Source organism: Lonchura striata, chromosome 24, assembly GCF_050655825.1.
Source record: "Lonchura striata isolate lonStrDom1 chromosome 24, ASM5065582v1, whole genome shotgun sequence".
NCBI lineage: Eukaryota > Metazoa > Chordata > Aves > Passeriformes > Estrildidae > Lonchura > Lonchura striata.
The window spans coordinates 4359526-4369991 of NC_140726.1; positions in this window are offsets into that span (position 1 = coordinate 4359526).

Here is a 10466-nt window from a genome sequence, read left to right on the forward strand (position 1 = left end):
AGATCCTGCTCTCAAGGAGAAATTCACCTTGTGGAGGGATTTAATCTCAGAACAAGCCGGACCCAGCAGCTCCTTCCCCTCCGAGTTATTCTTCAACCTCCCTGGGAGGTGCTGGGGGGAAGGAAAGAGCACTGACAAGAAATCCCAGTTGCAGCTGGGCACTGGGAGGTTGGCCTTGGGAACGTTCTGTGTGCTCAGGGGGGGAATGAACTTTCCTCCAAAGCAGCTCAGACCTGACAGAAACACGGGGTAATTGAAACCTAACCTGGAAGAGCTGGTTTGGACCCTTGGGAATTTAGTGCAAAATTCCTTTCAGCCACGATGAAGGGACTGGTTCTGGCCAGGGCTGTGCTGCTCCCAGCTTGGTGAAGATTTAAAGCACAGAGAGGTCCCCAGCTTCCCCAGAATGACTGAGTTGGACACCCAAAATGCAATAATAATTTAACATCATTGCACTTCTGACCTCACCCCTGCACCTGAGCAGGGGGAAGCTGCTCCAAGCTGCTGCTCTCCCTGGTTCTGCTGCTAAAGCTGCTCATGGTTGTGCTATGGGAGCATCTGGAACTGGTGAAAACTGGTGATGCCTTTTTAGGCTACCTAAAAACAGAGGCGAGGCTAAATTAAGAGAATAAAATTATTTATTGAAGGGCCTTCAGGTACATTTAGGGCCGACAAAACCCACCCAAAAATGGACAATGGGTCACGAGTTTTCATACATTTATAAATTTGGTCCATTTGTATATTGGGGGTGAATCTGCCAATTCCAGCTTCAGATAATCAAGTCATTGACCCCAAATTTGCTCCCCCAACTCCCTTTTGTTTCCATTTCTGGCCTGAGGCAGTGAGGGGTCCTTGATTGCCAGGCCTGGAGAGGAATTGTTGTGTCTGTCCTAAATGGGGAAGCAGCAGCTCACAGTGGATATGGAGTTTAGAGTTCTACACTAAAGAACTGCAGGTTACAAATAGGTGGGAAATAGAAAAGCTAAAATCCTAAGGCACCAGCCTCACTGCAGGAGCTGCAGCTGGGAGCTGGGAAGCTGCTCCTGGCTCCTCTCCCTGGTTCTGCTGCTAGAGCTGTCCATGCCTGTGCTGTGGAAGCATCTGGAACTGGTGGGAAACTGGAGCTGAGGTTGCTCGGGCTGTTGGCACAAGTTCACACCTGGTTTGGAGGTGAACAGAGCCAGGTTTACAGCATTACGTCACTGGGGCTCCAGGCCTGGACTGGGGCAGGCATGCTGGAGCTGCTCAGATGAAAGGCTCCCTCATCATCAGGGTCCTGCCAGCACACCCAGTGAACTCTGTCTTTGTGTGACAGCACTGTAACTCATTAAAAAAAAAAGCTGGTTTAGCCCTTCAGGTAACAGGCACCTCCTTTATCTACCAGGCAGACACACATCAATTTTCCTGCTGTAAAATCCCAGTCTGGACTTCAGTTATTGCCTGTTACAATCCCATAGGAAATGACATTTAAAGTGCACTTTGCTCTTAAGTCACTCATTCAGGATGACTTCATTTGTGGGGGAAAAATAAAACACTGCATGGGGGAAAAGATAGTTTTACTGGGTAGATTGGGGTTGCTACGGACAGTGAAAATGGTGGAAATGATCAATTTAGATCTAAGGGAAGCTCCTAAATGGCTGAAATTTAGGAATTGGCAGTTTTAGACTGGAATAATCTGAAAGGATGTCAGTGCAGTGTCATTTTTGTGCTTAGTGTTTTTTGGTTAAAGCAATGACCTGGCTCTCATGCTCCTTGTGACCAGGGGAGTCTGCAGAAGCTTTTGCTGTCTCCAGTTTGCTTTCTGCAAGGTTTTGATGTGATCTCTGCGTTCTGGTGCCCTGCTCCTCCTGGCCCAGCCTGCTTTGGCTTTACCCTGCTCAGTGCTGTGCTCACGTTTCTCATCTCACACACACTGAAATCCTCACCGAGCAGCCTCGTCTGTAAAAATAAAAGGAGAAGGCTGCAGGCATCTTCAAAAATAGCTCTCTGTGTGGTTTTGCTCCTCGTTCTGCCACAGAAGCAGTGCTGCTGCCAGCCCTCCCTGCAGGCAGAGCAGGACCCAGCTCAGGCTCAGCTGCAAAGCTCTGCTGGGAGCTTAACCCAGCTTTAACTCTCCCCTTCCCCTCCTCTCTGGCTGCACTTTTTCCCCCCAGGAGAAGGAAGGGCAGCTTCTGGAGGCTATTGGGCTTTCTGCTTTATTTCCCTGCTGAGGAGCTGAATTATTCCCTCACAATATTCTGATTTTTATTTGTGCAGCACTTCTGCTGCGCTGTTCCACAAGCATTTGCTCCCACCCCTCTGGAATCCTCCCTCTGTCCCCCTTTCTCCCATCCCTACAGCTGCCAGGACCCTGCTAAATGCATTTTAGACTTTATTTAGGATTCACACTTCAGGACTGTTGCTGTGTAAGTGCTCACTCTGATTTACAAAAAGAAAATCAGAAAATCATTGAGATTTTGAGTTTACCCCTGGGTAAGCTTCACTGCTCCACCAGAAATCCTGCTCTGGGAGAGGGGAGCAGGATTGACAAACCTCTCAGGAAATAATTGAGATTTTGAATTTACCCCTGGGTAAGCTTCACTGCTCCACCAGAAATCCTGCTCCGGGAGAGGGGAGCAGCCTCACAGGGCTTCAGGCCTGGCCAGGGTAAGAATTTCTGCTTTAGAAGCAAGACTTGCATGGAACAATGTGGTTTTTCCTGTAATTTCTCAGTTGCACACCCCCAAAAGTTGTCTTTTTTTTTTTTTTTTTTTTCCAGTTTTACAAGAGTGGTGGCTGGAGAAGCTCAGGGTTGGAATGGCTGAAGAAATCAGAGCTTGGAAAAATAAATAATGCAACCACTTCCAATATTTTTATTGTCAAGATAAGGAGATTAGGATGTTTCTTGCCTGCTGGCAGAATAAAATACTGATAAAATACTTTTGATTTGATCCCCCTGAGCCTGGAATGAGATTGGCTTTTTGATCTAACAGTGGGGTTCCACCATAATCTATAAAAGGGCAGTTAGAGGGTTTATTGGGGTGAAATTTGTAGGGAAAGGCTCAGCAATAAGCTGAGCTGTGTGTGGAGCTGAAGGCCCTGCTATTTCTGTCATCAGAGCTATTTCCAAATCTATTTTTCTTGGTGCTACACAAGGCCCAGTTCAGCTGGGTGTCCCCAGGTGTGGTGCCAGCACCTGGGTTTGGTGCCTGGCAGAGCAGAGATTTCACAGCTGCCCAAGCCACTTCCTTTGGCAGAGGAATCTGTCACCATTTTTAGAATTTTTTTTATCTTTCCTGCTTATTTTGCACCTCACTACACATTCTTTGTCCTGAAGAATATTTATTCCATTAATATTTTTTTCCATTCCCCTTGACATCAGGAAAAGCTTCCCCTTTAGGGCTGGTGAGTCTCGCTGGTGAAGAATTCTGATTTTGGCCTTGCAGGCAGCTCCAGGGGGCCGTGTTCTTGCAGGGAATTAAACAGAATTAGAGGGGAATTTGCTCATTGTCCATCTCTCTGCTGCTCTTTGGGAATGGCTCTGGTGTCCTGCCCCCTCCTCCAGGGAGGTTTTTGTAGCTTTATAAAATTCCTAGTTAACCTGGAAGGTTTAGGAGGATAAATACTGAAATATATCTGCTCCAAAGGGTGCTTATTTAGGGAAAAAAGGCACAGGAGCCTTTCAGAGTGAGGGGGTGGGAGACACAGGCATGTCCTGGCTGGGATGGGCAGGACAGGCCACTCAAACTGGGCACAGCCTCTTAAACCTGCAGCAGTTGTGCTCCCAAACTCCCCCTCAGAGATACCTGGCTGTTTTTCAAGATCCTTCTGCTTTTTTTCAGACAAAAAAAAACCAAAAACAAACAAACAAAAAAAAAAACCACATTATTTTTCTTGTTCATTTTAGATTTCTGCTTGTAATTTTCATGAAACGGAAGAAATCAGTCTTCCAAATCTTTGCAAGAAAACAAGTCACCACCTGCTGCAATTCATTTTCCAATGAAAAGGGTTTTAGTTAAAAAGTTAAAAACCACAATGGTGTTTTAGAGTAGGTTGTCAAATAAAAGACACGGTTCTAGACTGGTTTTTTCTAGGGTTTTCTAGAAAAAATCATGTTTGTCCTTAAGTGCAACTTATTGTATTGCTGTCCTGGGCATTCTCCTTGAAATTCTTAGGAAAACATCCCAAGGGTTTTTAGCAGCACCAAACCAGCTGAAGTTGATTCCAGCTGAGCTCTATTTCCTAAACAGCATTTGAGAAATGTGAGCAATTAAATGAGCTTTGAAGATATCATCTCTCAGCTTACAGGAGGAAACTGCTGCTGTGGGGATGTGGGGTAAAATCTGCTGGGGTAAAACACCTGCAGTTTCTCTGTTCTTTTGGGTTTCATTCATGCTTTGCACCTTCAGATTGAAATTCATTTTCAAGGGTTCCTGAGGGGTTTTCTGCTGAGGAGTTGGAGGCAGCTCAGTGGTGCTCTGAGCAAGAAACTGAGTGTTATTACAAATGTAAACTTGCTGCTGCCTGGAATTCGATGGGTCGGGTGATTAGGGGGTGTGCAGAGCTGCCAGAAAATACCTGTTCCCAGGGAGGTCCTTCCTGCTGGTGGGTCTGAGCCAGTTTTTCACTCATTGCAAAAGGATATTTTGGGAAAAGTTCATGAACAGACCTAGCTTGAGCAGGTGAAAAGATTTCTGAATTATAAGCAAAGACAGCAACAGAATTTTTAGATTTTCAGTCCTTCCAGCTGTTGTTTCAGTAAACTGTAACAACGAGCAGTAATTTTAACTCTTACAGTCAGTATCCCTGTAGTAATTCAACCAAAACCTATCTAGGCTAAGCCTAAAATTCAAGTTATGGCTTCGTATCCTTGCTTGCTCTTTTTTGTAACTTTTTCTACCTTCAGACTTTGCAGCTGATTTTAATTTATCTGCTCTTTCTGTTTCCAAGGCCTGCTTTCCCATCTTGCTGAAAATCTCCTTACCTTTATTTCCTACAGGATAGGGAATGACTGAGGAGGGGTTTTCCCTCAGAGAAAGCCTCTGGGATCAGGAGAAATTAATGGAGTCAGTTTGGGAGGAGCTGTCAAAGGACAGGGCTGGAGCAGCTCAGTGGGGTCTCTGTAATGCTAAAGAAATTCCTGACAAGGTGTGAAGGCCCAAGAGTGACAAAATAATCCATTTTTTTCCATTGAATATTTTCTGTCTCCTCACAGTTTGGTGTGAGTTGACTTTGCTGCACTCAGAGAAGGGGCTGCCCTCAGGAGTGGCCATCCCAGTGACCTCTTGAATGTGAGGAATAAATCCAGGCTGTGAGCTGGGTGTGACTTTTCAGCATCCCCATGATCAGTTCTATTTCCAGTGGCTGCTGACACCGCAGTGAGAACAGCTGTCTGCAGATGTTCGCATGAGAATGTGAATTTCTGTGTTTTCCTTCCTCTCCTGGCAGAGATGAACACGGGCCAGGAGTGTCCTGGTGTCTTCCAAAGAGATTTCCAAAAAAAAAAAAAAAAAAAAAAAGTTTTCCATGTGTAATTTGGCTGCAGTTTTTATTTGGAAAGGTGAACTCCTCCCCACAAGTTCATGACTTTACAGAATACAAATCCTCTCTGTGCTCCTGTAGCTCTTGCTGAAGTCTCAACATGACAAATTCTTCCAGTTCTTCATCTCTTCAATCCTATCCCATGGTTAAAAATGCAACCCAGGCAATTCCCAGTTTCCAGGGATTTTCAGTGTCCCACAGCAGGATGATTTCCAGGGAAGGGAATGTGCTCTGCAGATGTCACTGAGAGTCTCCACACCACACTGAGATCCCTCACATGGCTCTGCTGCTGCTGCCAAAATCAGATTGGGGTTTGATCTCAGGGAAATGCAGCCCTGGCACACAAAAACAGGAATTCATCCCTCCCACTGCCCTGGTAGAGAACAGGAATTATTCTGGTGGAGCTTGCCTCACTCAGGATAAACAGCTCTGCCTCGATCAGAATCCCTGTGTTAGGAGGAAAACCTAAAATCCCACTAACTCCAGCATGAAGTCTTGCTATCAGTTTTGATTTCTGAGGCTCAAGAGACAGAGCAGCCAGCACAATTCACCACCCTACACAGAATTTTACAGCTGCACTGCACAAAGCTTTGGCCTCAAATTCTCCCTTTCACTGTTGTAGTTGAGATGGAGACAACACAAAGCAACACTCCATTTTCAGAAAGCTTCAAACCTGTTTTTATTACAGCATGCACGCTTTTTAGACATTCTTTAAAAACTCATAAATTTGCACTTATTGGTCAAGAAAGACAAACAAAGTGCTCATTGGAATAGGCAGGTGCAGGTTTATCTTATTTATCCTTCTTTCTTTCTTGGTTTCTGTGTCAACTTTCTATTCTTGGTAGGGAATTCTTTCAGGGTTGAATGTGGATCCTCTTCTCAAACTTCTTCTGGCTCACAGAAGTGGCTGTAAACCCTCTTCCACATTTCCCCTTTTATCTAAGCCAGCTCTCCCTTTTCCCCTGGCTGCAGGAATTGCCGGTGACACCGAGGTGAAAGGGGAAAGTGCTGGGATTTTTTTGGAGCTGGGAGGGGGAGAGCTGGTTCGGACTGGGGGAAACTGTGCCAGGAAAATGTTGTTCAGCAGCAGGAGGTGAAGGGAAGCTGGGGAGCTCAGGGCAATCAGCAGGGACATCAGACCTGCCCAGTCTGGCTGAGGCTGGAGCGAGAAAGGGTTTTGTGCTCAGCAGAGATTTCTCAGTTTATGAGGTGGGGAGTTAACTCTTGGTTTGCTTGGAGTGCAATTGTAGCAGGGAAAAAAAAAATAATAACCAACAAAAAAACTCCACTCTGCGTGGAGGGTTCAAAATCTGCTGCACTTCTTGGCACATCTTAAAAATAAATTATTGCTTTCACGTGGCTGAGAGCAATGTCTGCTCCTGCTGAGGCTGCAGAACTGATCTGAGGAGTTTACAAGTAAGAGATGAGTGGAGGAATTGCATCTCCTGTTTGGTGTTTATCACAGAAGTATTTCTCATGATTCATTTGTTCATATATGTTTCCCCATCTTTCAAATTATGATGATAATAATAATAAAATGTATCTATCTGGTAGTAAAAAAAACTCATCTAAGGTTGAATGTTCTGTGTGAGGCTGAATGAAAAAGCCAAACATAAACCTGACCTGGAAAACAAATTCTCTTCCTTCCCAGCTAGCATATAAGGAGCTTGCCAGCTCAGTTATTCAGATTTTGGATTATAATGTGTTTATTCTGCCCAGATTTGGAATTTAACTAAACCTCTCTAAGATTTCTGATCTGGGAGGCACCAGGACGTGAAGATGCCACGGTGAGCATCTTTAACCTGCTCACAAACAGGAGGCAAAGCAGATTAAAGGGAATAAATGATGCAGCACTAAGTGTGAGAATTGATTTGTGATGCTGCTGCTTAAAAACCCCTCCTGAGGCTGGGGGGAAGGTGCCTTTGTACCCTCCCTTGTTATTTGTATTTGACTTTGCAACTGGATTTTATCATCTTCTCTGCACTTCTCCTCATTTAACCTGAACCTTGCAGTGCTCCCTGAGTTTATGGGGTTAAAATTGGGTTCTTGCATCAGGTCCTAAACCCTCCTGCTCTAATCAGGTGTCAACACTGGGCAGGGAGGTCCTGCTGCTGCTCCCTGTTTGTGCTGCCATGCAATGACCTGTCCTGCCCTGGGCTGTAATTCCCAGCCCCGCTGGTTCCAGCAGCCCCACGGACAAGTGCAGGGCTCATTCTTCCCCTGCCTCTGGCCTGGTTTCCTCCTGTAACTCTGGAAAGTTCCTTTTTGAACATTTTCCTTCTGTAACTCTGGAAAGTTCCTTTTTGAACATTTTCCTTCTGTAACTCTGGAAAGTTCCTTTCTCTCCTTTTTCCTTCTGTAACTCCAGCAAGTTCCTTTTTGAACATTTTCCTTCTGTAGCTCTAGAAAGTTCCTTTTTGTCCAGGCTCCTTTTGTAATGCTGGAAAGTTCATTTCTGTCCTTTTTCCTTCTGTAACTCTGGAGTGTTCCTTTATTTACATTTTCTTCTGTAACTCTGGAAAGTTCCTTTCTGTCCATTTTCCTTCTGTAACTCTGGAAAGTTCCTTTTTGAACATTTTCCTTCTGTAACTCTGGAAAGTTCCTTTCTGTCCATTTTCCTTCTGTAATTATGGGAAGTCTCTGAGATTTAGAAACAGCCAATCTGTCTTTAGGCGTTCACGGGCTCTGCCCTTGTTGAAAATGATGTCAATATTCTGATTTCTTTGCAAACCTCTCATCTGGGCTTTCTGCTCAGGCGTGGATCGGGTAAAACAGATGGCAAAGAACATTTTGTCATCTCGGGGAGATATTGGTGTGATTGAGTCACAGGCACAGAGCTCTGGAGCTCTCAGGGTGAATAAAGATCTCTCTCAGCCTTTGAAGAGAGCTGTGACAAAGAAATCTTTGAAGCACAAAGAAGCATCTGTTGTCAATCCTTGTTAAAAACAAAACTGACCCTACAGGTACAAACTATTTCAGGAGCATTTCCTGGGTTAGATGGAGGTGTTTGCTCCAGATAATAGCTGCCTTTGATTACTATTTTTAAATTTTTTTTTCTTTTTTTTTTTTTTGCTCTTACTGATCTTTTGGGTGACTTTTCCCCCCTGGAATGGTTACAGGTATGGGAAATGGGAGTTCCTCCCCATCAGCCTTGCACAGAGGGGACATGGAGACCCTCATTTGGCAGCTCCCAGTTCCATCACAGGAGGCAGAATTCCTTTGCTCTCCTCTCGGGAGCATATGTTGGTGTTTAAATGGATTGATCCCATCTGGCTTTTAAGTTTTCTTCTCAAAATTTCATTTATTTCCCCCTCTTCTGCTGCTGAGTTTTTTCCAGCTTCCTGTTTCTTTATTTGATTTTTTTTCAAACCCAGAGCAGCCAAAGTTCCCTCTGATGATGCATTTCCCAGGGAGTGAATGGTTTGTTGAATTTAAAAGAGTATTCCTGGAAATACAACCATGAAGCCAGATTATTTCCAGAGTTACAGCTGGAACTGTGTCCCTTGGCCCTGAAATCCTGGGAAATCCCTTTCCTGTGGCTCTGTGGTTTTGTCCTGCTGTGTTGGGAGATCCTGAAGACAGAACCTCCTGAGTATATTGGGTTTTTATTTCAGTCTTGGCAGCAAAATCTGTTGGCTGTTGGTGCAGCCAGCAGTGCTGAGGTTTTCTCCAGGTGACAACGAGAGGCAGGAAGAAAACCAGGAGCCAAAACCCCCCTGTCCTTGTCCAGGGATGTGTTTATGAGGTGGTTACTGCCAGGAGATAAAGCACTACACCACAAGGTCCTTTTTGTAGTAATTCTTTGTAGATTTGGTCTCCAGCCAGCAGGGAAAAAACAGATTTTTACTCTAGAAATGATTTTGCAGAGCAGCCACTGTGCTTTTAATCTTGGATATTCCACACAACCTCTCCAGGGGTATTCCAGAAAACCTTCCCAGGGGTATTCCAGAAAACCTTCCCAAGGGTATTCCAGAAAACATCTCCAGGCATCTTTCCCATGGGTTGTTTCAAGGAAACATGGGTGGATTTTTTTGTTTTAGAAATAAATAATATATAAAATATAATAATAGATAATAAAAATAAAGAAATACTATATAATATATTATCATATACAATCCTTCTTCTCCTTCTTTCTTCTCCTTTCTTCTCCTTCTCCTTCTTCTCCTTCTTTTTCTCCTTCTTTCTTCTTCTTCTTTCTTCTCCTTCTTCCTTCTTCTTTTTCTCCTTCTTCTTCTCCTTCTTTCTTCTTCTTCTTTCTTCTCCTTCTCCTTCTTCTTCTTCTCCTTCATCTTCTCCTTCTTCTCCTTCTTCTTCTCCTCCTTCTTCTCCTTCTTCTCCTATCTCTCTTTCTTCTCCTTCTTCTTCTCCTCCTTCTCCTTCTTCTTCTTCTTCTCCTTCTTCTCCTTTCTCTCCTTCTTCTCCTTCTCCTTCTTTCTCTCCTTCTCCTTCTCATTATGTATTTTGTTTTAAAAGTAAACCAAAAGCAGCTGCATCCTCTCCCAGCAAATTCTCCCCTCACACTGAATTTCCTCTTCTCCTTTCCTCTTCCTGCCTCTCTTGGAAGGGGAATTTTGGCCAAGCCACAAGTGCTGGAAGTCAGCTCGTGTTGCAGCTTCTCTCCTATCTCTGCTATCGTTGAAACAAGATAAAATAAATCAGCGCTGGCTGCTGGCGGGTGCCGAGGTGTGAAATGAGTCAGGCTGGCACCTGTGCCCTGCTGCTCCAGGATTGCATCACCAGCGATAAAAGCACATTTATCTGCAATTTGGGCCCGCCCCGTGTTTACCGGTTCATTTTCTGCCGCTCTTCCTCCTCCCTTGGCAATTCCTCTTCCTTTTGTCTCTCTGGGAAAAGCGCTGATTCCCGGGATAATTAATAATTAATGCCCAGCCAGGCACAATGTGAGGGGAAGAAGGTCACAAAATGCAAAGTGTCTCCTAGCAGGG